This window comes from Perissodus microlepis, chromosome 6, assembly GCF_051167445.1.
Source record: "Perissodus microlepis isolate ML-2025 ecotype Zambia chromosome 6, ASM5116744v1, whole genome shotgun sequence".
NCBI lineage: Eukaryota > Metazoa > Chordata > Actinopteri > Cichliformes > Cichlidae > Perissodus > Perissodus microlepis.
The window spans coordinates 25,847,792-25,875,253 of record NC_140466.1 but is presented as its reverse complement, the minus strand read 5'-3'; the positions used below and the strand labels follow the sequence as shown (position 1 = coordinate 25,875,253).

The 27,462-nt window shown below is 40.2% G+C and overlaps 1 pseudogene across 1 annotated transcript; it reads right to left on the bottom strand.

Moving 5' to 3' along the window:
- Nucleotides 1-12,006: 12,006 nt before the first annotated feature.
- On the bottom strand, nt 12,007-27,239 carry LOC146385763 (uncharacterized; annotated as a pseudogene). Its single transcript, XR_014800418.1, has 8 exons — nt 27,193-27,239; nt 26,768-26,827; nt 26,429-26,606; nt 15,497-15,542; nt 13,826-13,897; nt 13,671-13,708; nt 13,387-13,588; nt 12,007-13,091 (listed from the first exon to the last, which is right to left on the bottom strand). The product of XR_014800418.1 is annotated as an uncharacterized LOC146385763 (transcript).
- Between the last annotated feature and the right edge of the window lie 223 nt (nt 27,240-27,462).

Sequence of the window (27,462 nt, the reverse complement as noted above, 5' to 3'; positions counted from 1 at the left end):
TTACATCCACAAGGGAATAATTTTAAACATTAATCACAGCGCAGTCTTAGTCTTCTAGTTTTGTCGCCGGTGTGATCTGAGCACCTTCACAAAAACAGATATCTGACTTCAGTTTAGTCTCCCCTTCAAGATGGGCTTCTTATGTCGCTCTGCACCATTTCCAGCACTCCTGCTACTTCCTGTGTACTCCCTGGAAGTCCCTTTCTGACCACTTAAAATACGCACACTTGCATGTGACGTCCTGCGCAGTTTTCAAACAATAACTTTTCAATTTGATTTTATTTTCTGGGAAATGGGACAAAGTATCAGAGAGACAAATCTGTGGACTAATGCGAGATTTACAGTAGTGACTTTATGTCCAGTTGCTGATGATGGGTGTGGATCCATGTTTGTGAATACGATAAGTTAGCGTAACATTATTTTTCAAATTGATAACAATAGGGGAATCTACTAAACCTCAGATGAGTTTAAATCTCTGACTTTGAATTCAAAGTCAAGGTCGGTGTTCAGCTTTAATGAAAAATCACTTAGGGTTTTTACATTTTTACCACGGGTGCAGCTCCTAGGAGGCTGAGGACACTGCCAGTACTTTACTTTCAATAACGGAGGCAGGAGGCAGGCACCGACTGGTTGTTTGATCGTAAGAAGCTACAGACATGTAGATGACAGTCCTCAAAATCATCCACAGGCTCTCCAGAGGACCAGTGCACAGTCATGTTTAAGCCATAAGGTTATGTCAGTGTAACAAGCATGCTCCTCGGCACCCAACTTTGTGTTTGGCTATTATCCCAAACAGCAATAATTCTCAGTGTGAAGCAAGATTTTCAGGTATGTATTAAAATCATAAACACTCAAGGTTCATAAAAGGACTTCTAGAGGGCGATCAGGATATCTTCATGCCATCCAGAAGAACTGGACAATGAAATGACCTTCAAGGATTTTTAGCAGTATCAATAAGTAATATAAAGTTAGACCTTAGTCACTAAACTTCCTGATTGTGCATGGTGCTCATCAGGTTGCATCTCCACCTCAGCAGCAGTTCCCATTTGTCCTGTTTATTGTTGAAGTCACATTATCAAGAAATCCCACGAAATGACTAAACACACTAACAGCCCCTCAATTTAATTTACTAGTCAAACTTAATTCTGCATTTCCAACACGTTTCCACTTTTTGTCTGTCATGTTTTATTTGCCATTCACCCAGGAGTGCCTGCAGATTTTTTTTTTTTAAATGGGGGCCACTAAAAATACTGGGGTGGCACAACACAGAAAAAACTATATGCCTAGTTGCCTGGTGCAGCAAATTTTGAGAGGTGGCTGGTGCCCCCTCCCTTGGTGCTACCATTCACCCTTTTAGCTCTGCACCATGAGCTACTTGACTTCATCACTACTCTTTCCTACAGAAAATGAAAATGGTTTGATTTTTAAAAACAGAAATTTTCCTCAGACAGAAGCACTCAAGCAGAAGCGAAATCTCGGAGGGTTTGACTATATGGAGGGTGAAAAAAACCAGTTCACTGTGATGAAGCAACGTTCCTGCCAGCTTAACAACATGACAACTCTTGTTGTGTTTTTAAATAGTTTTTGGACAGTGAAGGATCTCCTCAGAGGAGGAAGCTGTATGGCTTTGGCCTCAGTGGTGGTAGAATCATTTTTTTCTCTGGGGATTTGTTGACAGGCGTTATAAAGACTAATGCCAGTTCTGTTCTTTTGGTACATCAGTATTATATGCACTGGTTACAGTTCCCAGTGGTGAGCAGCTGACAGAAAATGAATCGGCAGCAGTTTGCTTGCAGTCAGCCTGCAACCGAACACCCAATGGGCCCAAATGTAGAAAAGTGTCCCATGATTTTCTACCTTAAATTTCTTGTAAATCCAGTTTTACGTTGAGCATTTCTAAACAGCAGGATTACTCAGATTTCTTTTTATGTCGCCTTTTTTTAGGAGTCTTTTATGTAACATATTCAAAAGGAACTGAATCCAGATAGCCTGAAATGTTAGACAAAACACTTATTCACACTTCCACTAAGTGTAATTTTATCAAAGTGTTGTGTTGCAACTCAAAAATTCTAATGAGCTATTTGTTTTCTGTTTAGTCTTTAATTATTTTTCAGCCTGTGAAGATAATTCATGCAGTTTAGCTTTGCATGTTGCGTTCATTCTGCTCTGCTCTCTCCTGTATATAAAAGACCGTGAATGGCGGCTGGGGAGCGATTTAAACGTGACCCACTTGATGCCCACCCCCCAAAAAAAACGTTATCTGTCATCAGTCCGTACAGCTCGTGTGGCAGCAGTTGCAGTCTAGCTGTGCTCCAGATTCCCTCCCGCCTGTTGCCTAGCAATAGTTTGTGTCTGGCCCGGCCTCAGAGCTCGGTGTCCACTCGGAGTATAAACAGCATTGTGAGGAAGCAGTGAGGGCTGTTCATCCTCACATGAATGGACATGTGGGGCGTTTCCACTTCGACTGAAAAGGTTACGTTATGCGCAGTTTGTTTCCAGGATCCACTTGTGTGGCATGCAAGCAGCCCCTCTGCTCTGGAGAACAGTAAACAACCTGAGTGACACATTGTTGCCTATTGTTATTCATGTATCAGTGAGCGCGTGCACTTTACACTGAGAACAGTCTGTCAGGTTTGTTTTAACTGAAACTGAAACACACAGCTGCAAAGTGATGCACAGTGTGGGTTAAACACACAGTCGAATATACAGTCAGCAAGGTGAACCACAGCCTGAATAACGATTGAAAGGAGAAGGTAACCTATGAAAATGCGTTTTCAGCAGCCGTTTAAAACAAACTACAGAATCGGCACATGGTTAGGAAATCCAGTAGCTTCCTGCTGGGTTTCAAGACTGCAAAAGGGCACCAAATATGAGAAGTGGGCTTCAAGTTTCACCCCACCCCTAAAGGATCGGGATGGGGTACATTTAATTTGATCGCCTTGAGGGACGTCTGGTTGTGCAGTTCTCGTCTGTCCCATTAGAGTCCCGTGCACTTGTGCATTTGCAAGGCATGCTGGATCTCTTCCACTTTGCTAAATGTGCAACATTTCAATTCTACATAATTTGATTTTGTGGAAGAGAACAAAGTTTCAGAGGTGGGATGTGGCGAGTAACTATTGTGTTGCGATGACCGAAAACACCAATGCAGTGCCGTGTTTGTGGAAAATGGCAATCATGGGAGAACTCTTCTTCAACCAGCTGACCAGATACACCGCTTTCAGGCTTTGAAACCTCCTGTTTGGTTTCTGGGACCCGGGCTTAGATCCAGATCTCTCTACCAGTGATCACCCTGGATATGAAAGTCAGGTCATTTTGACCAAAAAGTGTTTGAAATATCAGGGTCATCGCAGCAGAGCCAACTGACTTTAATATTACATGTTGTAAATCTGAAGGTTGAAGAAAGGATTACAAACGAAACGGTCCTGCTACAACTTTGAGTTGAGCCTTTTTTGATCTAAGGAGTTCAGAGTGTACTTACAATCAAATAAACAGGACAAGATGCCCCAACTAGATATTGTATTACATTTGTAAGAGTTGATACACTAATCATGAACTTAAAGTTCTCCTTGATTGCTTTCTAAATTTAATCTGAAGCAAATTAGTTCTCAAAATAATGGAGAATTTGTTGATGCAGCTTAGAAATTTTCAGTGTAAAGCAAAGGCAGATCAATGTTCACTCGAGCGTAAGTTTCCCAGCTTGAGGTAGACCTGACATCCGTGATCCATTGTGTGTGAGATGAGGATGCTGCTGATTTCCATTTAAGGACTGTTATTGCACTACAGGCTACAGCTGGTATTGAGTTTGGAAACGATACACTTTCATGGTTCTGGGCCAGTGATGGAGTCTGGAGTGATGTCATAGCCACACGTGAAAGAAATATCCTAAAAGCTGCCCCACTGCCAGGCGTGACCAGAACTAAAGAGAAGTGGCTAGAGCCTGATTGCATCTCACATGTGTTGGGTCAATATCTGGATACAGTTTCGCAGTTCCACGCCTACAAAGGTGTCAAACCAAGTCCTTCCCATTTCTTGTCATACTGTATAAATTTCTATTGAGTCTATATCCAGGCATTTTAGGTAGAGGAAAGAGAACTTTAGACTTTAGTTACATTTTGTTATATCTCAAACGGTATTGCACTGTGAACAAGTCTTCAGCCACCCCTCATTTATTTAGTTTTGCTAGAAAAAATATTCTCCCCCTTCAAAGGGAGGAAGTAACCTGTTCTGTTTGTGTCTGTTAGCAGTCTAATGTCCAGAGTTTTCAGGATATCATTTTTGAAATTTTATGTGACAGTAGATGCCAATAAAAGCTCGAGCTCATTTAGTTTTGGTGAAAACCTCGTCAAGGTTGCACCAGATGCAAAAAAAATTGTTAAAAACTTCACATTATCCACATTTTATTTTAATGGATTTTCTTATAATTTTCCAACAATATACTAGACCTTGGGGGAACACGACTTGATATGTTGGCAGTGTATTTGGGATCATTGCTGAAAATGAAGTCGTTGCCAATCAGACACTCTTGAGAAGGTGGATCAAAATCTGAGAATACTTTTCTGTGTTCATAATTCATCAGTTTTGACAAGATTCCCAACACCACTGGCTACAGTGTCGTCCCAAACCATGACAGAGCATCCACTGTGTTTTACAGATGGCTGTAGACACTCACGGTTGTACCTCCTGACCACCTCCTTACACGCAACGATGATTTGAACCAAAAATTTGCCAATTTGGAATCATCAGACCTGTTGACACCGATTTTCAATCCAGTTCCTGTTTACTTCTTGACAACAACCCTTCCACTGAGACAATTTCTGATGATACGTTAGATAATCTCTTAAGGAGCCTATTTTCAGTGCTAGAATACTTCATCAGTCTGTGTTAAGTGGTTTAACAAACATTAAGATGTTCCTCTGAAATTGGTCAGGTAAAAGGACTGGACTCAAAATGAGAAAGTCTTGCTCCTCGTAAAGTAGAAATGAGGGGTAATTCAAGATGTGCCACATTGCTGACTAAATGACTGGATTAGAAGCAGACATTTATGCATAGCCTGTTTTGTGTGGTCGTGAGTGTATCATGAAAAAGATTTTTACAGGTTGGTCATTTGTGTTTTAATATTCGGTCAGAGAATCCCGATTACACTCTGAGGCTTCTGAAGTAATTGGCTGGCATTAGAGCTCCTCCTCCCACCTCCTAAACGTAACACCCAGTAAGTTATTTTCTGAATATTAGCAGCCCAATAGAAGTACATAAATAATGTAAAGCAAAACCTTCTGTTTCCCTCGCTGTGTCTCTTTCTGTCTCCGTCTCTCCGAGCTACAGTTCTGCTCCAGATAAATGAGGAAACGAGATTATCAGACTCCTTAAAATGATTCTTTTATGAAGGCTGGAACAGTAAGATTCATTTTATTTCCTGACATCCACAAATTTCAAGATGATATTAAAAACTTGGTATGAAGATATGAGGCTCTGAGATGCACCTGCCCCTTTCTGTGTGCCTATCATACTTGTGTTTGCCTTCTGGGAGACAATCAAGAAATACATAGCAAAGGAAATAGGAGGGGGGCTCAAAGAACGGCTTGCTGGGTTTGCTTGAGTAGAGACATCATCCTGTTTCTATAGACAGATGATCCTATTTCAAATTTTTATTTTGGTCACTTACCAAAACATATTCAATTTGTTGGATGGAACAAGACCAAATCAAATCTGAGGAAATCTTGAGGAAGATTTGGCATCATACTTTTCAAAAGGAAATCGAACAGAGATGATTTTTTTTCCCTTTAATTATTTCTTCAAAGTTTAGGAAGGTAAAAGTCCAGAGCTGGTTTCAAGTATAGCTTATGAGCTCAGCAACATAAACATCAAACAAAAACTGGTGCATGATCACAGGATCCTTTCCATGGTAAGGAAAAGCTGCACTTTGTTACACTATTAAGCATTATTAAAGTATTAGTAAGTCCTTAATTCATCATTTATACCATTACCCCACCTTATTATGCCATTTAAAAAACAGATATATTATGATTATTACTATCAGTGATGCAGTAGAGATGATAGTTGCACATGGTATCAACGCAACAGATGAACACAACTGTATTTGTAAATGACTGACTACTAATACCTTACTAGTGCTTAGTAGTGTGACATTATTATAAAGTGCTACTGAAAAAGCCTTCCCAGCAAACAGCTACGTGAAGAACAATCTCCAGGAAGGACACTTACTCATCATTTTAGGCTAAAGAGAGGTTTCACACAAGATGGAAAATGATGATCTCATTAATGGAAAGGCGAGATGACTAAAAGAGACGGTATGAAGGACGCTTGTAATGGTTCGTGATCCAAAGCACAGATCATCAGTTGAAACAGCCAGCGTGATGTAATGGGCATGTCTGGTTGCCAGCAGGTTACTGGGGCATCCTGATGAGAAAGTCAGGTTAACTCTGAAGTGCACAGATCCTTACTTGCTGCTCAGACTCTGGCAGGTGAACCAGAGACACACTGTGAAAGAACTCGGGAGCTTTGGGGAAAATGTTCTGCGATGGTCGACTCAAGTCACCTGTATGGAAGCCCGTTTCCGCCACTAAATAAAAACAAAACAGCTAGTATCCATAACTCGAAATTTCTAGTTATTTTCTCGAAATTTCGAGTTACTTTTCTCAAAATTTCGAGTTAGCTCTGCCAATCAAAAATATACGCGAATGAGGTCGCTTTCTTGTTACCCGGAAGCATATGGCGCAGAGGAACGCGCACTCAAAAACGGATCCCAACAAATTGGCGCTTTCGCAAGTACGTTTGCTGATAGTAACGCCATGTGATTCAGCTAATAACACAGGGATTTCATCATTTGTGAAGCCAGGCTGAAAACACTCAGCAATCTGTGCATTCACGACTGGATGTAATACCGGTAGCTTAGCTGTAGCATTTGTAGCTGAGGGCTTCAGCTTCCGGGTAACGAGGAAATGACGTCATTCACGTAGATTACTGATTGGCAGCGCTAACTCGAAATTTCGAGTTACTTTTCTCAAAATTTTGAGTTAATAAATCGAAATTTCGAGTTAATATGTCAAAATTTCGAGAAAGTAACTCGAAATTTCGAGAAAATAACTCAGAATTTTGAGAAAATAACTCGAAATTTTGAGTTATGGATCCTTTTTTTTTTTTTTTTTAATGGCGGAAACGGGCTTCCATACACCTGATCTCAGCCTGATCCAGCTTGTATTTTGACAGAAAGCACAGCGACATCTTTTATTTAAGATTCTTATTTCCATGCTGCATTTTAAAGGCAATAATTTAATATATCTATTTCTAAAATGTCAAGAACATCACTGCCAAAGTAATTAACATTTTAATAATAAAACATTAGTCGCAGCTGTGTTGCAATGCAGATTTTTCTGTCTTTTCAAAAACGTATTTTTCTTGGAGAAAATGTTTCACGGTTCACATACTGTAACAAACAAGATTGTCTTTAAGAGCAGACGCTGATGTATCTCCACAGGCAGTCCTTTAATGAACTTAATTTTAGGAAGTGATGAATCATCTCGTTCCTTGAGGTTATTAGCCATTTATCTGCTTTACACTTACTGCCTCGATTGCACTGCACTTCCTCTTGATGAATGAACACCCCTCTCTGTGCTCTCACCACTCAAAAGAAGCACGTCTGCCGTTGCCCTCAGCACTAACTCATCCAGCGACAAACAACACGCCGCCGACATGAGAGATGGAAACGAGCGAAGGATTCTCCCCTGCTGAGCGTTTAAGGGTCGGGATGTTGCGATAGAAGAGGTGGAGAGGGGCTCTCGCACCTCATTCCATATCCCTCCATCTCTTTGTTCAGTAATCCTGCCCTGCAGCGTCGTGGCTCTCCTCATTGCCAGCAGATTCTCAAAGGGCCATAGCATGAGCAGTGGTAGCGTTCCACTTCTGTGCTTAATCCTATTTTGAACTTTGTTGTAGGCTGAGAACTGATAAAGGAGTACTTAATCACCATAACCTGTTGTCAGCGGATGATGCTGAATGGAGTTACAGTACTTGAGCTCACCAATGATCCATAAACCTATAGGTAGATCTGCAACACCCTTGTCTCCTTAAGGGAGCTGATGCTGATGTCTGCCATTAATCTTGATGCTTGCCCTCTGGATAAGCGCGTACGTTTAAGGCAGGGAGGTCAGCAGGTACACCCGTTCCCTGTTACTCTGGCTCCAAGCGTGGGTTTTTGTATGAGCTCGACACGTCTGACCTTCTTCAAAACTTAGCGGTTTTGAAGGGGAAGCGTTAAGTTCTTGAAAGCCCTATTGAAATGCCAGGTTTGTCATTGGCAAAATTGGCAATTTGAATGGATTCCTGTGTTTAATCACAGCTCAGCAGTGCACCAAATCACATCTTGTGTTTCTTAATGAGATGTGTCAGAGGCATTCTTGAGCACAAAAATCCTGTTTGAGAGAGACAGAAGCAGAAATATTCACTCACCTTTTTTTGTCTTTCTCCTCTCTCTTTAAAATCCGGCACGGTTAATAAGACCCAGGCGAATACGAGGCAGATCAGATCTGCTGCGGCTCTTTGATTGCCCTGATGGTTTTCATGCCTGGCTGCCGCTAATTCAGTATCAAGAGCCTGTCAGGCCGTCATTCGTATCGACGGCAGAGCCACGGACCTCAAAAACACATTATTTCAAATTATGGAAAAACTTCTGTTTTATCCGATGACGAAGTCAAAACCACATGCAACACTTATTTCACACCAGTTTTGGGCCTGTTACTCTCAAACATATAACTATTAGCTTAAAAAACATGGCATTATTTATTCCCTGCAGAAAGTAATGCATTACACTTCCTGTTACATAACTTTGTTCTTGGCCAGTTAACAGTATATTGTTAAAGGTTACATACGCACGATCTTTGTCAGTATTTTCTTTGTCTTTACACACTCAAATGATCAACTTCCACTTAATAATCCATTATTACAGGTCAAAAGCTCTACACAGTGGTGTTTTCTAATATCTGTGGCTACTGATAGAAGATAAAAATGGACGCAAGTCTTGCTCTAATCAAGCCCACCCTATGCAACCTCTACCTACGCTGTCTTGAGAAAAAGCTCCAAACAAATTAGTGAATAAATACTCGGGTGGATAGACGGTGGTCTGATTTGTAGTCCTAATTCTGCTTTAAACTTTTGATGTTTTCTTGTTTTTTCCTTTTGATGCTTAACTTAAGGATCCGACCACCCCTTCCATCCCTGCCTGAGGGTCACTGAGGTCATGTGTTAGTCATGTGTTAATCATGAGGGGGCATGGCAGACATCAGTGTTCAAGGCCGCATGAGTTACTGTGTCAATTGGTAGCAAACCGCCCGAGGAGGGAGATGTCAGGATGTCATTACACTATCAGTGATTCAGTGTTTCTTTTCTAGCCCCCTACACAGAGCAGTTCAGGGCCATCCCCTCGGGGCACCTTGGTGTGTCACTGTCCCGGCATTTTGTAATGTATTTGTTCTGTTTTGCCTGTTCGATTTTTTTTTTTTTTTAAGGTTTGTTCCAAGTTTCTCTTTTCTACTTTGTCCTGCTGTCTCTGTCATCTTGTTTTGTCTTAGTTTTCCTGCCTCAGTGTTAGTTATTAGTTTTACTTTGAAGGTTACTTTCTCGTGTGTCTTGCTCGAAGCAGGTTCACCACCAGGATACATTTCAGTTATCTGACTTCATTTGCCCTCACAACGGCAGGATAAGCCGTCATGCAAAGGTTGTTATCAAGTCAATAAGTTAACCCGGGGTGCATCAATCAAGCTACCGTACAGCGGTAACGTTAGCGGCCTCTGACCAATCAAAAACTGGAAGAAGTCTAGTGAAGTTGATCTGATCTTTCCGTTTGTTTGTCTGCCTTGTCCTCATTAGTTTACCTCTGTTTTCATCATTCTCACTTTTGTCCCGCCCCCACGCACTTCTTCATGTTTACAGGCCTGTCCTTCTTTTGTCAGATCCCACGTTTGTATTTATTTATTTATTTAATTCAGTGCAGTTTCAGTTTCCAGAGTGGATTTCCTTCTTTCAGTTTAGTTTTTATTAGTTTCTGTGTTAGCTTTAGTCTTTTTTATTATTATTGTATGGAGGGTATGTCAGAAAACGAGCACATGTATTACAATAAGCATTCCTGAAGATGTCCAGAGTCTCAATAGATCTTCATCAATGCTTCATCAGGCAAGTTTTCACTTTTTACCAAAGTAACAAATACTAAAACTCATGATCTCTATTTTAGTTTTATTTTTCCAAGTTCACAACATCATTTTCAATGTTCCAAGTTTTTTTTTTAATGTCTCATTTTAAGTTTACGTTTAGTTTTAGTAACCTTGAATCCAACCTTCCCTTGTGACATTTTCACCTTTTCTTCAAGCAAACAAATGCAATCTAATAAAAAAAAAAACCAATAACTTCTGGTCTTTACCTCTAATCTGCTTTGATTTACACCCTCACTCTATACAGGCCACAAATGCATGTCACACAGTCTGACACACATGATCAGGAAGTTTCAACTCGAGCCTTCTCCATCGTGGGTTTTTTGAGGCCCGATGAGACGAGTGAGGTGTGGCTCTGAGAGAAGAACCGATCACACTGCACACGTGTGGTGGTGATTTATCAATCACGGTAGAGCTTGCTTTAGTCTATATTTTACTTTCATTTACAAAGTGAACACCATATTTTGATAAATAAGATCTGTAATTATGATTCGGTCATAAATTCAGCAGGAAAATGTTCACTGAGACAATAACTTGTGAGAAACAGGATGATTTTCTCACAGGCGTCTTTCTACAATGAGAGAAAGCCCAGCCTGGTGCCTATTAGAAAAACATGAGACTTTAAGCCTCTTCTACATGACTTTAATAGCTTTTGTATATAAGGATTATGAATATAAACATGAATGAACATGAATATAAAAATCAGTTTATCCAAATCATAAAAACCATAAAATCTTACACATTTCTTTCAGCTTGTTTCTAATCTACAACACCTGAGCTCAGCCTGCCACTGATCTACAAAACTTCATAGAGCAGGGATGTCAAACTCATTTTACATTGTGAGACACATACGGCCCACCGGCCGGACCGGTGAAACTCCCTTTTCTGTCAGTGTAAAGAAGTTTAACTACACATTTAATCTCTGTGATTTCTTCATATAAGAGAAAGAAGGTGCAATTTCAACAGTACATCTCAGCTTTTCTACATAAAGAAATTATGCTGTTGCAGATGGATGAATCTCTCAGCACCACTCTGACATTACAGAAACAGTTCTGGTGGCTGATTGGCCAGAATATTCTGCAATTATAAAATAAGGTTTTCTGTAATCAAGAATGAAAAAACTGGGATCTTTCTGTCATTTAATTGCTTATCTAAAAGTTAGTTACTTTGGTGTAGTATGAGAGGTCATGGAGGAGGTCTTTATCATTCAGAGAATGACAAAGATACTTACAGTTCACATTTTTCAGAGCTGTCCAGTGGACTGGACTGTAGTTTTCGCCCGGCCAATTCTGGCCCATCAGATCTTACACTATATTCCATCCACTGGCTTCCGCTTATCGTTTTCAGGGTCACGGGGGGTGCTGGAGCCTATCCCAGCTGTCATAGGGCGAGAGGCCAGGTGCACCCTGGACAGGTCACCAGTCTGTCGCTAACACACACTGTAAAACCTGACAAATTAAGTTAACTCAAATGATTTGGGGAAACCGATTGCACCAATTGATTCAAGTTTTATAACTTAAACAGTTTTGGGTTATTTAAGTACTTTATTAGAGTCCCGAGAACCCAAAGCAAATATGATAATTTAACTCAAATGCATTATGTTTATTTACTCATTGTATTTAGTATGTTTTAACTTAAACCATTAAATTTCTTGTACTAAGATGCTGTATTTATTCAAACTTATTTAAAGTGTTACATGCTCATATTCAAATTAAGTTAAATTAACTTAAATAGTTGTATTTAAACAACTTAATCCAATTCGGGAAACCGATTGCACCAAATGGTTCAAGTACTATTAACACAAAACCAAGCTATTATTCTTTCCATTCAGTTTTTATTAACTTTAACTGCAGAGAAAATACAGAATGAATACAACCATATTTTCAGTCATAAACTATGACTGCTAAAGCCATTATCAAATAACAAATAATTAGGCATTTTAAAACTTGCACTTTTAGGGAATTTTGAATGTTTTTTGTAGCATTTTGAAAATCGATTAAATGTACAAAACAGAAATTTAGTAATGTAGTCCTGATACATAGGTGTACATCATAAAAAACAATAGTCTAGAGGCAATTAGAGCCATAACAATCACAATTTTAAGTAACATTTAGTATAATAATGAAATCACATGCACTACAGCAATACAACTATAGAAAACAGCTGAACTAAGGATGTCACTAACAAAAAATATTCTCAAAGGTATTTGTGGCTTCTCAACGGTTTTGCCCAGACCTCGAATCAAGTGAACTGGCACTCATCACACAATTAAAAAATAAAGCTTGAAAGTATACTGTACATATTGACTAATTATCAGTTATCTCCCAAAAGATTTCCATGTAACTAAAATATATTTTTAGAAATAAGCTCAAGATTACACACTATGTGAAGATTTTTTTCAATCACAAACAAAACGTCAAATATGGATTGTCTCCTTATTCTTAGCTTTCTCCACATTGCTTTTTAGAAAGCTAATTACCCTGAACAAATAAAACTATTGAAGCCATTCACAGATAACTGAAAAAGCACGAATATAGTGACCAGTGAAAAACAAACATCATCTACACAAGCTCATTTTTTAGTGTCTGCAATTTTGCTTTTAGTTGCCTTCTCTCATCGTCTAGCTTCAGCAACACTACTTGAATGAACTCAAAAAAAGCCAGTACACTTCTCAGGATAGCTCAGATGCAGAGCATAGTTTAGCCCAAACAAACACACCAGTGCATCAGTCCATGAGTGATGAGTCATAACAACCTGATCTTCAAGTACTAAGAACACTTGGCGTGGTGAGAAAGGAACTCCTCCAGGCACCTCCTCTTCATCGACATCAGCAACCAGAGCAATTGTGGCTTCGTAGAACTCAATTTCACCCTAAGATATAATAAAGAGTGCACAATTATTCATCTGTAATATCTCTGTTAAAAGCATAAATACAAATGGTCAGGCACCTTTCTTCAGTTTTTCAAATTCTATATATCATAACATGTTTTAAGTTGACAGTGAAGGTTCATTTTTCATTCATCCAGGTAGTCAAATCAAGGATGAAAGAAGTTTATAAGTCATTCAACTTCACGTCTTCAACTTTCAACCCAAGTCCAGATGACTTATAAACTCCTTTCAACCTTTTTTAAATTCAAATGTGCAAATTATTGTAATACCCAAGTACCTTGCATGTTTTGAAAATCTAATTAGTATTTTTTAAATACCTGTTTTCCATATGCCAACAAAAGCTGCTCCATCCTTTCACCGACCCGTCGAGTTTTCCTCTTTTTGTAAAGTCCAATCAGCTGAGGAGCATAATCATCCAGTGCAGCATAAAACACATGTGGCAGATTCTGATTGGTGATCCGATGAAATTCAAAGTAGAGCTGAAGAGAATTCCAAAAATATTATAAGCAAAACACAGCATACTATATGAGCAGTAAATGTTATATACGTAGTTGTACTTACCTGTGTCTCATGAAAGAGTGCTGGCCATGGTCCCTCGCCTGGCAAAATTTGTGGGTATTGGATGAGGCGATCAACTTTGTCAGAATGTTGGTATGGAAAGCGCAGAATTGCTCTGTTTAAGTCTTCTAAGTTAAAATATCTCTTAGAAATCAAACCTTTTAAACAATGTGCCAACTCCACTGGAACGACACCTTCAAACAGGTCGTGTAGGAGGTCAGGTGGGAAGCCTGTGACAGGATGGAAGAAAGAGAGATGGTCAGAAAGAACACAGGTGTTTTTAACACCATAGTTTTCCTTAATGTCATCATTCTGAAGCTCTTGCACAATAATTATCATGAGCATCTTTTGTTCTCATTACATAATTCCCTGTAACAGCATTTTCTGTTTGCATTTCTGTTTGGGTGGCATGACAAAACCTACAGAAATATGTAGACCTGAAACTCTCATTGAAACCAGCAAGCCCATGGGCAGCAAGGTTGTCTGCCACAACAGAGTAGACAGTGGCTTTAAGACATTCACCAAGAGTCTCAATGTAGACACCTACTTCTTCAAGAGTTTTCAGATCATTTAAGAGTAGTGACAACATTTCCTTATACCCAAACGTGCGTACATCATTGGAATTGCACAGCAGAGCAAGCTGAGTGCAGTGTAGAGCAGAACGAGATTTAACTGGAAAGTTTGCCAGTGTCCAATAAACTGCAAAGACTTTATGTATTTTCTTTGAAGGTACCAAGTGGGTTTGTGATCAAAATCATCCACATAAAGTATTATTGACAATTTCTGTCCCTCTTGTGACAGTAGTACATTTTCCCGGTAGTAGGATCCATCACAAAATGACATGAAATGTCCAGGAATCTTTTTTTTTTTCAACAACAATTGCAAAGATGTGAGAATAGGCACATACATATAAGTGTGCTTTGACGATTCAATTAAATACTCCACAGGTTTGACATATGGAAAATTTTCTTCGTAATATGATTTCCTCCTCTTTGCTGTAGTTAGTGGTCCTTCAGATGTGACACATTTATGTAAAACATTACTATCAGAAACTGCCTGACAAATCTCATCCACCAGTTTGTCCGTATATGTACAGTTGTGCTTTTTCAGTATATCTACAACTGATTTTCTAACCAGAAGTTGTGATAACAAAAACAACTGATCAATATGCTCAATAATCTCCTGTGTTGCTCTCTGGGACACATGGAGAACTGTCTGCATTTTCAAGAAAAATCCAGCCAGATTGTATTGCAAGTGCTCTTCCAAACCCTCAATTCCACTGATTTCACTGGTGGATGCCACTTGATTGTCATCTGATGACTCTACTGAATCAAGTTGCATGTCATCTTTTTGTTCTACATTTATAACACTTTGCACAATGCCTTCATCGTAACTTGTTGAATTTTGGTGGTCTCTGCATTTGTGGGCATTGAAGGTTGAGTATACATTGGTTTTAAAATTGCAGTTCTTGAAAGGACATGGAACAGTTTCTTTTCGTTTTAAATGCCCCCTCAGATGGATAAACATTTGGCTTTCAATAAATGGCTGCTTAAAATTACACACAGGGCAACAAAATCCATAATTATTCAAATCTAGATAAGAACCGTCTTTACTTTGCGTGGGAGTGTGCATTCTTGAATGTGTATCTTTAATGAATTAAATGTACTAAATGTACACATGCATGTGTTGTAGAGACAGGGTAAGGGTGAAATTGTGGAGTACTGACCATGGTTGAGCCGATAATGCTTCAACAACATGACTTTTATGGCAGTAGAAAAACTACACAACTTGCAATTCCACATTTTGATGCCAAATTGTTTTAAAATCACCTTTACTGGCTGTCTTTAGTGCAGTGCTGGATGATCTCTCGGCATGCTACTGCTCCTTCAATCGTCAGACTGTAATAACACAAAACCCATGAGGACAGAAAGCTAGCAGAACAGTTTTTACTTTCAGACTTTTACTTCACTTAAAAACAGTCAACCTGGATAACACAAGCTTTGAAAACAGTAAGATTTATTCTTGCACTAAAGTTCATTTTCAATTCAGGTTGGTCAACTACTCTATACGTTATAAAATAATAAAGCAATTTTACACAAGTGAAGTACACAATAGGCTAACCCTTGGAAAGTACAGAGTCAGAAACGTTTAGGTTTGGTGTAGTGCAGCTTTGAAAAGGTAAATTATTATTAAATGCCGCTAACCATCATATTTAAAATTTGTGAAGGCGAACTTGTCTACTAAACTCTTAAAATTAACACTAAATAAATTTTCTACTATTTTCACTGTGTCAAAAGTAGGCTACATTTGAACTTGATAAAGGTCAGAGTCAGAAAAGCCTAAACACTGATTTTACCAAAGGTTTTGTGCCATGCAGTTTGCAAAAATTAGACTACTTACCAACTATTTGATTGCAACAAGCCACCAACCGTTAATTTTTTAAATTGTGAAGCAGACTTCATACAGTGCTAGGCGGGAATTGTGTGCTGGACAGCTAAGTTACGTTTTTCTTTATAGCTACTACAACAAAGTAGTCTGATAAATTACAACAAAGTACAAAGTACAAAGCAGTCTGATAAATGTACGTTTTGTATGCTAGAAGTAAGCATTAACAAAAAAACATAAAAATAGCTTAACTTGTACTTTCCACTCTTGCAAAATTTCTCTTGACGAGGCTCGTGTCTCATGGCCGACAAGTCCAGACAAAACACTGGGGGCGGGGCTGTGGATGATGACTAATACAAATGAATTAGCACAACTTAGTTTAAAGCAACAGTACTTAAAACGTTACAAAAACATCATGTGTACTTATTACAATAAAGTTATTATATCATATGTATACTTTTGGGTCTACCTAACACACTTCATGAAAGTTACTTTAACTATTTTTCAGAACTGAGTAAGAACAACTTACTTCTTTTAGTAAGATGCACTGTTGGGTTTTACAGTGCACAGAGACAGACAATCATTCGCACTCACATTCACACCTATGGGCAATTTAGACTAATCACCACAAAGTGCATGTCTTTGGACGGTGGGAGGAAGCCGGAGTACCCGGAGGGAGCCCACGCAAACACAGAGAGAACATGCAAACTCCACACAGAAAGGCCTGATGGTGAAATTGAACTCAGGACCTTCTTGCTGTGCGGTAACAGTGCTAACCACCGTGCTGCTCTGAGAATTTATGACCAGCAATTGTGAGGTCAGACACTGATTTTGGATGAGAAGGCCTGGCTCACAGATTGCACTCTAATTTATCCCAAAGGTGTTTTGTCAGGTTGAGATCAGGACTCCAGACCCACTATGTGCCTCAACATCCACGACCCTAGCTGTCATGGCCGTACGGCTCGTTTTGCGACACTAGTCGTGAAGATACCTTGGCCATTCCTGACAAGGTTTATCCACACTATCTGCATTTGTACTTTACAGGTAAATGAGAATCACATTTGTTTAAAAAATTTACATTTAACACAATTTGTGTTAATACGCTGAAAAAAATGTAGTGCGGCAAAAAAGCAGTTAAACCTATCCAAACTATTAAAATGGGAAATTTGAGAGGCATGTCACCAACATTTAACCCGCTTCTGTTACACTCTTATAATAACAGGTAGCTCTAGTTTGAGTACAAGCCATCGCTCAATTACACATGTTAAAATGATGCTTTTAAACAATGAAGAGCTGTCACTGATTACTGTCAAAATCAATTAAATTTTATTTTTTGCATCTTTCATAAAATATTTAAAATGGTTAGGACCCAAAATACCAAAATAATACAAAGGAAAACCTGCCAGTCCTCTCATCTAGGAAGCTGTAAATGTTTATTTGATAAATGACTTTAATTACTTAACGGTCAGCAAACATGAATCACATTTGCGTCATTTCACTAATGGGTTAACTTACCAGTAGATTCTGCAAATGACCTCTGTGCTACTGACCTTGACTTCGTAAGATTTAAAGGTGAGCAAGTGACTGTGTGTTTTCCTTGCACGGAGGACTGCGAAGGAGCATTCACGCTACACCAGGGCCCATCTGCAACGCTCGTGTGCGTAGGCGGCGAAAGTGTGGCAGGGGAGGATGCCAGCACATACTGCTATGGAGAGGGCACACACGCTGACTATCCAGCACCACCTGTCTCACTCGGGTAACTGATGAGCACAAGGTGTGCAACGGTGTGTGCTCTCATTTATCTGCAGAGGAGATGAGTAAGCAAATTCACCCCAAGTGCTAATTATATGGTCAATTTTCTGCAACAGAGGACAGAGCGCGTGAGCATCGGCGAGATAGATTTATTATGTTTGCATGAATATGGAACAGAAGTTTCAAGGATTTAGCGGATTTTGATGTCAGACGAATAGAGTTTTATTTACACTCTTTTTTCCCCTCCCGGTTTAAGCACTTATGTGCGTCTGTTTGTGTGCGTGGAGGTTGGAGCGGGTGCTTTCATGCGCCTGCCTCTGCCCGCTGTGGCTTGGCAGGGAGACGCTGCTGCTGACAGCTCCGGAGCAGGAGAGTGCTGCAGGCAGAGCTCAGGCATGACAAACCCTTCTGGAGCATGCTTATGACTCAACAGAGCTCGAATCCCCGATGCCCTGACCTCCTGCACAATTCTGAAAATGCGTGTGTCCTGGGCTGAAAACATTTTTAACCGTTTTAAGGACCTGTCCAGTTTACCACGAACTGAGTCTTTATTTCCAGTAATTGAAGAAATTGTTAATAATGGGTGGGTGGATTCACACTCGTTTATCAGAAAACTGAGGCCACTGTCCCACCTGCCCTCCCACCCATTCTCATCATGTATTAACCCTTACACACTGTTCATATTTTACGGTATGGTGACCCAGACCAATCATATCAAATCATGATATCACCATATCATAAAATAAAAACTCTACCACTATAATTATCAACATTAATTCAACAGTATTTAATACTGCATATTAGTCTGTGCATTCAAAGCAATAGTGTGCATGCTTTTTCCCACGCTCACTGAAATTGCATCTCAGGTGCCCAAAGCACTTTCAACTACAAGTTGCACTTTAACTATATACTTCAAATAAGTTATCTACCTCACATTAATAGCCAATTTAGGTTAATCAATGAACTAAAAAGCACATCTTTGGATTGTGAGAGGAAGCCGGAGGACCCAGAGAAAACCCACGCAGGCCCAGGGAGAACATACACAGCCCACAAAGAGATGTCAAGTCATGCTCTGGCATCTGTATGACCTCTGTTACTTATATACCATGTACAATCACTCCCATGCTATTTTACTATTACACTGTTTGGAGATTTCCCCCATGATCCTTCAAAGAACAACAGTTCCCAGTCTCTGAGGGAACCTAAGCAAATGTGCAATGTGTCCTTGGTTACTACAGTTACACATTCCACAAGAGTGGCCACCACTGGAGCACTTTTTACCGTAATCACATTGTGTATATGTCATGTTGAACTCTGTCGGACTGGCATGTTGGAGAATACCTAAAGGGTACGGAGTGCATCACAATGTGAGGCGAGCGGTTTGTGAATGAGCAACAGCAGAGTTGGGAGTGAACACAGGTTGCTGCCAGGTATAACAGAGTGGCAGGATAGTTGGACCACAGAGATAAGTCTGTTCCTTTTAACAGTCCATGAGCCAGTGCTGAGTATGAAGTCATTCAGGCTAATCAAGTGGGACTGCAGTCCATCACAGCTGTTACTATGTCGGGGTATCTAAATATTTGTAGGTGGAATAAATGAGCTCATGAAATTATGGTAAAATTCGCTCATTGTACAGAACACATGCATGAACATCTGCAGTGAGAATTCAGGTCAGGAACAGGAAGTACTGTTTGAAGCATGCAAACTGTGACATGTTGACAGACACTTCGGGTCATAATTATTAGTTTCCAAACAAGCCTGACATGTGAAATCATGTGACTCGTGATTGAAGGATCCTGTTACTGACCAGTCGGGCTCTGGCACCACATGTGATCCTCAACCTCCTGTCAGCTTTGTAATATTTGTAGTATTTCTCTTTCACCAGTGTGATAAACATCTGGACCAAAGCTGATTACCACAACACATTTACAGATGATAGGGCCATGTGCTCCTTTTCCCAAGGAAATAACCCCGACTGTTATTCAAACTACTACTGTTTGGCTTTCAAACATGTTGAAGTTTAATCTGGATCTGAAGAGTCACCAAGGCAGAGGCACCTCTGTTCCCAGTGGATAATAGGTCCAGGAGAAGCTGGTACATGGAGGCCTAAAAAATGGACCTAAAAACACAAACACTAATGAAAAGTTACTTTAGTAGATACACACTGGCATGCAGACTGCAAAAGGACAAACTTTCAGTCCACATCAGTGTCTCCAAATGTCCATGTGCTTAATGCTACAGTCATATCGGTGAATTATGAAACCACTGACTGAAGACTGGATCGTACTACGTTCCCTAAAGTCTTTTTTTAGTTTTCTTTTTAACTAACTAAGCTGAGCTGCAGCAGAAAACATCTGTGCCTCTTTTCCAGAAAAGTTAAAGCACAGGTGCAAATGGGTGTCACCAGATTGTTAGAGGAAACTGCCATTAAGCTGAACCTTTCTCAGCTCTTTACTGTTGGATGACTTCTGAGTAGCAAACCACAAGCAGCTTCGGCAAGGCATTTTTATTTCCCTGCTGCTTGTTGTGTGTCTAGGGGATCAATCAAGTTTTTGTCACAAGTGCACACATCTGCACACTTTAGATACAGCTGGCATGCCCATTAGTTATTTAAATCCAGTCTCAATAAATCAGCATGATTATTCAGTGGACAGTGCCACCCGGTACCCAAGCAAGATGTACAAATCTTGCAACTATGAGTGAAATAATTAAAAGAAATTAAACTTTTATCTGGGTTAAATGCTACCCTGAGCCAGTGAGAGCAGGAAGGAACCATTACTGGAAGTGCCTTTAATACCAGGACACTAATTATACTCACCATCTGCAAAATATCGCGCAGCAGTGATTCCCGAGACTGCCATGTTGTTAGGCTTTCATCGTGATCACACTTTTCCTCAGGAGAAAATGCTTTCATCCAACTTGGGACCAATACAAGCCTGCATTTGGCTGCTGTTAGGTGTTGCAGTGTAATAACATGAGAATTATCCCGTTAGAGGTCACAGCAGCTTTGAGTAAGTCTGTGCACACGTTGGTGTTAATTTGACAAATGCAATCATATACAGAAGTAGTGCAAAGGGCTTTCAGAGGTGTCAGAAAAACAATGAAAAGTGTCCAAATAAATAGACAGACACGGACAACTCCCAGTAAAAAGATATGTAAAACGGTAATTAGGTAAAGATAGTGTTTTTGCAAGGTTCACACAAGCGCGCAGGCTGTTCTGTGCTTTGGGTGCATAAACACTGATCTCTATCGCCAGATTTAGAATGAGGTCTGGGAATTTGAAGGAGACATCTGTCTAGTGACCTGAGAAAGCTGTTGGGTTGATAAATTGAAAGCATGTCAGACATGTAATCTGGCTCCAGGCAATTAAGAGATTCATGGACCAGAAGCAGCATCTTTGAGTCACTTCTACTGGTAGCAAACGGAAAGGACAAGTTGTTATAAATCAGGATTCAGAAAACCAATCAGGATTTAGAGTTCAACATAGCACAGAAACAGCACCAGTGAAGGTTACCAGTGATCTTATGTAAAATTTTACTGCTACTACTATAGTTAAATAAATATCTTTCAAAAATTAAAATATTACCAAAAATTATTTACAATTAATTGAAAATGACTAGCGGTGGAGGAACTTTTAAACTATTCTTTTAGGGAAAGAACCAATAAAATACCATGAAAACATCATTATTGATTCCAAAAAATATATTAATGGAAAATTGTGCATAAAGTATCAAAAGTAAAAATAATTCATCTGCAGAAAATCCTCTATCAGTGTTAAATAGATTAATATCATTGCTGCATATGCTTAAGACTGAGCTCATTTTAAAAACTTTATATACTGCTTAATGTCCAGCATCATATTCTGTAAAGCATGTGTTTGCAGTAGCGGTCCTGTTAGGATATTTGAAAAATTAAAAAAATCAGTTCTTCTTAAGGTCAGAAATGCAGGCCTACATCTTGAATTTTTGCAAAGTGTATTAAAATATTAATACCAAAAACTTTGCTGAATTTAAAAGATTGATCAGCATGTAATATCTATGGAGAAAATTACAATATTAATTTGTTGTCTTGTTTTATGGACATAATCAGAGCTGCTGTCCCTTCGCCATCATGGTTAGAGTTTCCTTGCTAATGTAAGTGTGACCCGTGGTAGGTACCTATTTAAAATAGGACAGAGCCGTAGGCGCACAGTCAGTTAAGAAGAGTTTAATCTTTAATACAAAATAAAAGTAACAGTGTAACAGCGGCACCTAAAAACAATTAAAAAGCTTTACCTTATTAAAAACGATAAAACTGTATGATTGCCCGTGAGACAGGACAAGCGCTGCGGGGAACCGTTTAAGAACAAATCGACGTAGCACACAGGTTAAAAAGGGACGGCAACTCACACATGACCCCAAATGGGCAAAACACTATAGAAACAAAACAAAATCTTCAGTGCTGTCTTCACTCAGGCCCACCGCTGTGCATGCAAAAGCGGCAAGACAAAAAAAGGATTTGTTTTCCCTGCAGCGCCTTCACTGTTCGCGACAACATATAAAAAAAGGGTTAAAATACTAAAAGAATCAATATCTGTGGTGCCTACTGATACAGAAAAAAATTAAAACAAAAAAAACAAAACAATCGACAGCCGCAGCAGTCAGTCTGTCGACTTACACCAGTTTAAAACAAATTAAAACACAGTGATGTGTTGGGTCCTTTGCCCGCAGCCAGAAATCCACCTGGCAAAGCAGCAGCTCGGTACTCTGTCCACAAGTTCGTGTCACACCCTAATAAATGTGGGTCAGTGGCGATGAAGTCCACTATACCGTTCTCACGGGAGCAATGTTTCCCACCGTTCTAACAGAAGTTTAGGGGAAGACCCGTATCAGACTTTCATAGACAGAAGTTAAGAAACACCAACTTGCCCAACTTGGACCAAGCAGTTGCAGCTTCAGGTTTGCAGAGGAATACCCAATTGCCCACACCTGCGCTTATGAAAGGAGCAAAGACCAGCTCCGCCCACCAGGGGCGGTTCCCAGACTCAGGTCTCACCTGTCACATAAGTTATCCACTATTTTTTCACTCCATCTCCTACACGTCACACATGTTGACCAATGGTGGCTACAACACAAAACTCATCTCTTATGATGCTAAAGCACTGAAGCTTGTTCACTTGCTTGTCAGACAGTGAAAGCAGACCAGCGGCAGCTTATCTCACACATTGTTCTCCCATGAGTTTACAGTCTCAGACCACTGGCTTATCCAGAAGCACATAAAACAAGCTGCTGCCCCTCAGCTTCAGTCAGTGTTGAGGGGAGACGGTGGATGGACACGCCTTCAGAGACAGCGAGGACTATGAGAAGTAAGCACTGCTTGCCTTGCTTGTCCTGGCGGGTTGCCACTGATATGTCCTTAACATCCCTTCTCTCATCTGCGCAATATTGTTAAAATTAGAAACATCCTGTCTTCTAGGATAGACTAAAGTAATTCATTATTATCAGGTTGTTCTGAATGTTCCCTAAAAAGCCTCCAGTGTTAGGTGGGAATGGAAGTAGAGATCATATTTCCCCTGTATTAGTTTCTCTTCATTGGCTCCCTGTTAAATACCAGAATTGAATTGAAAATCCTTCTCCTCACATACAAAGTCTTGAACAATCAGGCCCTGTCACATCCTAAAGCACTCATTGTACCATATTATCCCAACAGAGCTCTTTGCTCTTAGACTGCACTTGTGGTTCCTAGACTTTCTAAAAGAAGAAAGGGAGGCAGAGCTTTCAGTTTCCAGGACCCTCTACCATGGTAGAAGGTCTTTGTTTGAATCCAGGAGGAAGAAACTCTCTTTTCCTTTAATATCAGTCTGTACATGTTCCAGATAGCTTTTCTTCAAATTCTCACTCACTTTTGAAACTTTGTACTTTTGTGTTACTCGCAGCAACAACTCCACCTCATTGTTAGTCCATTTAAAAAACTCGGTGCTTTTCCTCAACATTTTGCCGTGATGTTTCAAAGAGCCAGAAAGTAAATAAGCTCAACTCTGTGAAAACGACTGAAAACGCTAGTGTGGACGCGGAGCTTTTTTAGACGAAAACGCCGTTTTCAAATCTATCCAGGCTAGTGTGGACGTAGCCTTAGTTGTGCTCCTATAGGTTCAGGCAGCTGAGGAACTTCCCAAGTGTTTCTTCTCCACCCACATCTTTTCACTGCCACTATTGCCTATCATTAACTTTTTGTCTTCTCTCTTCCGTACTTTTTTTTGGTCTTTGTCGCTCTATTTTCTCTTTCTCTGTCTTTCTTTTTGCTCTCTACCCCCAACTAGTCCAACCAGATGGCTGCACCTCCCTGATCATGTTTCTGCTGAAGGTTTCTTCCTGTTAAAAGGGAGTTCTTCTTTCCCACTGTAGCCAAGTTTGTGTTGATGTTTTCTCTCTAATAAGGGAAAGTTTTTAAGGTCTGTACCTTGTGACACCTTGTGACTGTTGTTGTGAACTGGTGCTACATAAATAAAACTGATCAGAAGTGAATGGTGCAGTGTAGTGTTGACCAGTCAGTCCTGAGCAGGCAGATAACATGTAGCAAAACAGTCCCTGAGAAGAGCAAAAGAGGGATTGATGAAATGCAGTCTTGAAAGCACTGGCTCTCTTTCCATTTGTTTTAAAACAATGTATCCACAAACAAAGGCCAGTGGATGAAACAGCCCATCTAATCGGTACGCTGGATGCCAGGAAATAATAGTGGTCTTTCTTGCAAATCATCAAATAGCCAGAATTTTGGAAATTCCTGCTTTCTGATTATTTCCAAGAATCTAATCTACAGAGAAAAATGTTATTTTAGCAACATTTTCAGTGATGCTGGACTCCTGAGTGCAGCTGTTTTGCTCCCAATGATTTCACTACATAAAAAAAAAATTATGTGCAGCAGATGCTCGTTTGCAGGAGAAAAGCATTTAGATTAACAAGAAAACCATTAGATCACAACGATACGTCAGGATGTTCAAATATTTAAAGTATTTTCCACCACCATGCCAAATGCATAAACTTTGCACAACCCCTCTTTCAGGCTGAATACACATGTATGATTGCTGCTGCGGGGTGTCAGCTACAGCAGTTTATTGAAGTTGAAAAAGGGAGCCTGAAAGTGCATTTTTTAAAGTAAAAAGTGTGATTGGAGGAAACGCTGTAATACTGAAGAAGATGGACTGGCGCCACCACAGGGTGTGATTTGGATGTCAAGCTTTGAAGCTCTGCTGTTAACCCTTATAGAACCCCTTGTATAAATCCAACTTCAGGTCAAACTTGAAACTGCTGTTGAAGTGGGTGAGATGTGGTGAAAAGAGCCAGAATACACTTCAGTAGTACGTGGAATAAAAATTATTTGGTCAAGGTCAAACCTTAATGCTCAGCTTAACAGTTTGTTATGATGACTTTATGATCACCGGTAGGGCAGTAAATTATCTCATCCCTCTCTGACCTCGCTGTGACCTGCAGTCATTGTACTTGTGGGATCTGCTACATTAGTTCTGCTACCAAATGGTTTTCTGTCAGTCTGTTGCATGTGATGGATTTCTCAAGCAGTGTTATATAGGTTCAGAGGCTGACATCGCCCGAAACGCTCTGTAATCACCAATGATTCTCATTGTTCTGGTTTTGTCTAATCACCTAAATTGTTAAAATACTATTTTAGAGACCAGATAATCACAACCTTAATAACTACGGTGCTTCTGCTAATCCCTCTACTGTATTTTCTTTCTTTTTCTTTTTCTTTTTTTTAGAAATCTCAATTAATTAGTTTTACATCAAAGGAGCAGTCTCTGTCTATAAGCAGGAAATGTAATTAGGCACTAATGAAGAAGACGACTGTGCTGTTTTCACTTTTTTCCCCACCACCCCACCCCCAGCTTGTCGCTAGGTGAGACTATAACCCCCCCACGCATCCACCGCTGGGTGAAATGAGACGTGCACGAAGGGGAGGAAGGGGGAGCATTGCTCCTAATGACAAGTGCTGGAAAGCTCAGACTGTCGAGAAAGCCCGACTTCAAAGGGGCGAATGAGAAAAGAGAGAGACGGCAAACACACAGGCGGGCGTAAAGCGTGAGAACAGAGAGCAGGGCGAGGGCGTCTGAGGGAGCAGAATATAAAGACTTCATCGGAAGCCGGATGCCCTCAAACACTTTCAAGGAAACACCTTGGTGCTCGAGTCCACTTACAAAGAGCGCACGGTACACTGTCCAAACTCTCGTTCTCACCTTTTGAAGCCTGCAGGACTCTGCATGTGATGTATAATTAAGAAAAGTGCGGCTGGTTGCTGGCATTTTGTAATGCTATGCACTGTACTTTGATTGATAATAATGATGGTAGCCCCCGGCTGTGTGAAACGACTTGCATGATGATGTGCAGCACACAAAACTGATCAAAGCCCCTAAATATGAAATGTGAAGATTAATGTTTGAAATGAGAGTGAGAGAAATAAAGAAAGTGGCTTCACCATAGAAACAGCAAATGAGCGCATGAGTGCGAGGCTGGTGTTTTACAGAAATAGGCTCTCTTCTTTCTCAGGGAGAACTCCTCCAAATCCCACTGAACGAAGGAGTCCATAAGGGACTCCCCCCAGTGGAGAGATGTATGTGACTGGTTTGCTCAACACACAATATAGATGCTGCGGGCCTGTTCAGAGCAGATTCTGTGGATGTTTTCTGTGCAGCTGGTGACTGCCAGAGCCTTGGGATAATGAGGCCCGGGATAAGACGACTGTGAAGAGGGATTGGTGGAATCTGCAGCAGACTGTTGGCAGGCTTGTGCTGTCTGAGCCCGGCTCTTACACCAACTGCACCGGAGGACGACTCGTTCACACGAGGGGAGGGCGGGGAGGAAGGCAGAGGAGGCCCATTAGTGTGAAAGGAACAGGAAAGACAAAAACACCCACACTAATGGCAAAACATTCGTCCTTAAAACGTGTTAGATTTCTCATCGTCGCCTGCCACTTACCTAAGAGACAGGAAGCAGTACAGAGGGATGTCAGTCAGGCGGTGAGTGGGATGAGACGATCTGCCAGCACACGAGATGAGTTGACATCACCAAACATACTGTATCTTGTCAGAATCAGAGGAGCAGCAGAACGGTGTCCTGATTTCGGCTGTTTTGCTGTTTCGCATAAGTTTTACTTGAATTTTGTTTTGTGTTTTTTGTCAAAAAGCAGACAAGCTTTTCGGTGCAGGACTGTAGTGTTGTGCATCACTCTGGAACAATTTCACATCTGGTGGCTAACAATTTGTTGTTTTGTTAATCTGGTTTTTGGTAATTTTCTGTCTCTTTACCTCCAACAATGAAAAAAGAGTTCCCTCGCTTCACTGCAAACTTTGACACTAGGGCTGTAGTGAGTAAAAGAAAATTCTAGTTTATTGAAACTGTACCCAATGATAGCAGGGGAAGCGATCTCTAGATGACCTAAATCAGCCATGGTCACCTGAGTCTGTCACATACCTTACATTAATTATAAGTAAAATGCTTTCTAGCGTATGAAATCTTTTAACCTAGTTATTTGACACTGAAATGTTAAAGGGGAACTATTATGCTCATCTGACGCTCCACTGCAGTGTCCTCGCATGAGTCATTGCTTATAATATTCTTATTTAATTAATTTTCGGTCTCAGATTTTCAGTCCACTGTTGTAGCTCATCTGC